A 4,032-nucleotide genomic window follows, 5' to 3' on the forward strand; every position below is an offset into this window, starting at 1 on the left:
TTCAAAAATTTACGAATGAATTTACGGTTGGGTTTGGTTTTATATAAACCAACCCATTATTTTGCTACGGTTGGGCTCTATTAGTTTTTAACCAACCGTAAAAAATCTTGTGCATGGTTTCCTTTATTAGTTGATATATATGATAACTAAATATTGATTAACAAAGAGATTTGCTGAGATATTTTAGGAAGAACTTACTCATTTTCAGTCATGCGGGACCAGGAAGGATGTTTTATTCTCCCTAAATAAACTAAACTAAACACGTTAATCACATTGAGTATTTGATCCCACTTTGTAATCTTAACGTTAGAAAGAAACCGATCATCATTAAGTATAAATATACTTATCTATACTTGTCGGATTTGTGGGACTAAAAATCTTAAATATAGAGGGAAATATTTAAGGTTGGTAAATATAATAAACAAATCTAGCCGTAAGTAAATTTACAGTTATCAAATTTGGCCGTAAGAAATTTTACGGTTGGTTTTTTTTGTTTCCCAACCGTAACTGGTTTTTCTCAACTTTGGTTTTCCTAATTTTCCTCAGTTACGGTTAGGAGTTCATCTCTATCTAACCATAAGTTTGTCTAAAAACTAAAATATCCCGTTTTTTGACGTGTTTTAACTAACTTGGTTTCTCCTTGTAGGATTCAGAACTAGTCATAAAATACCAAGGTGACCAAACTTGTGGTACAAAAAATCCAGCCATATTATTTTTAATAAATAAAAACCATTTGATTAAAAAGTGGCACAAAAATCCCATGTCAAATAACAGTGAGTAAATTTAGTTTTTATTACTTTTAAAAAAGCCAAACATACCATTTTTTATCTTGATTTCTTCTTCTTCTTCTCTCTTTTCTTTTTTCTTCTTTCCTCCGCCTCCTTCTCCCCACCACCACCAGCAAAAAATGGCTCCGCGATCACTAGCAGCAACACCTATATCTCCTCCACAAACACCTCCGTGTCTTTTCTTTTACTTTAATGTTCAGATCTATCACCAACAGTAACTCCGCCACCACCAAACCAGCCGTTATGTCCAGATTCGTCACCAACAACACCTCCATCTCTTCCACGAATACCTCCTTCTCTTTTCTTCTACTTTTATGTTCAGAACTATCACCAACAGTAGCTTCGCCACCATCAAACTAGCTGTTATGTCCAAATCCGCCACCAACAGCACCTCCGTCTCCTCCATTAACACCATCATCACCTTCTTCTCTTTCTACGTCCTGATTTCCATCAACAACACCGCCTCCTCTTACTTTTGTTTTTTCCCACCACTACATGTCAGATCCGCCACCAACACTACTTCTGCCTCCTCCTTCTATCATCTAAAACCACCACCAATACCTTCAAATTGGCCACCAACAACACCAACAAATGATGATACATCTTCATCGTCGAAATCAATATTGTGTTGGGGAAATGACAGATTTATGATGAAACCAAAATTGGTTTCATCAAATTCTGACAGTTTTGGTTGGTGAAAACAATAAACTTATGATGAAACAAAATTTGGTTTCATCATAAACTTGCCTATTTTCTATCATGAAATCAAAGATTTTAATGATCAAAATTAAGTTTATGATGAAACCAATTTTTGGTTTCACCTGATTTTTGCCTAGTTTATTCGGCCTGACTTGGAAGTCGGCGTGTTTGGTTTCATCATTGAAGTTATGTTTATGAAATGACAATATGTGGAAAATGATGAAACCTAATTAGGTTTCATCGTATTTTTTTTCACTTTGTTGAATATTGATCTCTATGAAACCAATTTTTGATGGTGAGACATAAGTGGATTTAATTTTTTGTTGAAACTAGTTTTAGTTGAGGAGGTAATGATAGTGGTGGTTGTGGTACTGGTGGTTGTGGCGGCGATGGGGGTGGTGCAGTTGACAGTGGTGGTAGGTTTTATCTTATGGTGCTTCATTTTTTCTTCTTTCTTCCTTCTCCTTTCTTTTATGATGAAACCAAATTTTGGTTTCACGAGATTTTTTTCTAGTTTAATCGGCGTGACTTGGAAGTCGTCGTGTTTGGTTTCATCATTGAAGTTATGTTGGTGAAATGACAATATGTGGAAAAATGATGAAACCTAATTAGGTTTCATCGTATTTTTTTCATTTTGTTGAATATTGATCTCTATGAAATTAATTTTTGATGGTGAGACACAGGTGGATTTTTTTTTGTTGAAACTAATTTCAGTTGAGGAGGTAATGGTAGTGGTGGTTGTGGTGATGATGGTTGTGGCGGCGATGAGGGTGGTGCAGTTGACGGTGATGGTAGGTTTCATCTTATTGTGTTTCATTTTTTCTTCTTTCTTCCTTCTCCTTTCTTTTATGATGAAACCAAATTTTAGTTTCATCTAATTTTGGTAAAACCAATTTTCGTTTCATCATTTTTTCTGTTTGGTTTCATCATTTTTTCCTCATTTTGTTGAATATTGGTCAATGAAACTCATCTTTTTGTGTGTGGTGGCGGCTGGTTGGTGGTGGTGGCCGGCGATAATGGAGGTGTTGCTCGGCGGCGACAGTGGTCGTCGTCGGCGGCGGTCTGTGGTGGTGGTTGGCGGCGACAACGGTGGCGCGGTGGTGGTTGGCGGCGACAACGGTGGCGCGGTGGTGGTTGGTGGCGGCGGCGCGGTGGTGATTGGCGGCAGTGGTGGGTGGCGTCCGGTGGTCGGTGTTGGTGGTGGCCGACGACGATCGGTGGTGGTGGCCGGCGGCGGATGGTGGCGGGTGGTGTTGCTAGTTGGTGGTGGGTTGTTGTATTTGGTTCTAGGGTTGATTTTTGTTTTTGTTGGGTTAATTTAAACTAGAAGGGTAATATAAACAGTTTATGCTAAATGGGGTTTTTGTGAACAATTTGTATTGTTGGAGTTTTTGTGTATGGATACTGACACCTTTGAGGTTATAACTCACGGCCCGTATAAGATTCACCTAAAAGTGAATCAAAATCTAAGGTTTTTTTTATTAAAAAAACTCTTTTTTTCCCTTGCCTTTCTTTAATCATTAGGTAATTAAATAAAATTAACATTAACTAAATAAGAGTTGTTTACTCATTATAAAATTATTTTAGATAAGGAGTTTTTGATATTACTTATGGGTGACCCGTTTTTGTCTTATTATGTGACGCCCCAATAATAGCCTTTTTTAATAATCACTCTAATAAAAAAAGGTGGTCTTTGTCTTTGTGATCAAAAAGTCAATCAGTGGACAGGATTCGCCGGAGAGGGTCATCCCGCGGTCGGGATCGACCGGATTGTGTTTGACTTGGACGGCTGGGAATTATAGTTGTGTTTTGATTAAATACCCAAATTCACAAACCAGGGCCGCACTTATTAAACCTCGCGTTTTTAGGGGCCACTCAAAAGGATTTAGGGGCCAACAATAAAACAAAAAAGGTCACCCAAAGGGAAAATGTAGCCAGCCCTTATCTCGCGTAATTCGTAATGGCAAAATTACCCTTATATATTCGGAGGATATGATAACATTTTTATCCTCCGATTTCAATCGGAAGACAAAAATTTACCCAGACTTCCGATTGTAGTCGGTGCAGTATTAGAATGATTTCTGTTTCATTTTTTCCATTTCTTTTTCATTTTTGAGTTGTTAGAGTTATAGAGAAGAAGGTGAAGGAAAAAAGGGAAAACCCATTTTATCACTACAAAAATGGATGGATATGAAGAAGAAGGTGAGAATCATGGCGAAGACGATTTGGGGTATATGTTTAATGATCCAAACTTTTGTGGAGAGGAAAACCTAGACGACCCTTTCATGGAAGAAAATGGAGAATCACCTGATATTGAAGCTAACGATGCATGTAAAACACAAGTATTGTGTTAAGAAACTCAAATACTCGATTTGCATGCGTTTGTGTGCTTTTGTAAACAAGAAAAACCGATTATTGCATGCATTGAATGCCATGAACTACCCAGATTCGGTAGATAATTTCTCGAATAAACTTACGAAAATAACACACTGAGTACCAAATATGTATATTCGGTAGTTCCAAGATAGTAGTTTACTGTCGAATA

The sequence above is a fragment of the Papaver somniferum genome, chromosome 3, assembly GCF_003573695.1.
Source record: "Papaver somniferum cultivar HN1 chromosome 3, ASM357369v1, whole genome shotgun sequence".
In the NCBI taxonomy this organism is placed as follows: Eukaryota; Viridiplantae; Streptophyta; class Magnoliopsida; order Ranunculales; family Papaveraceae; genus Papaver; species Papaver somniferum.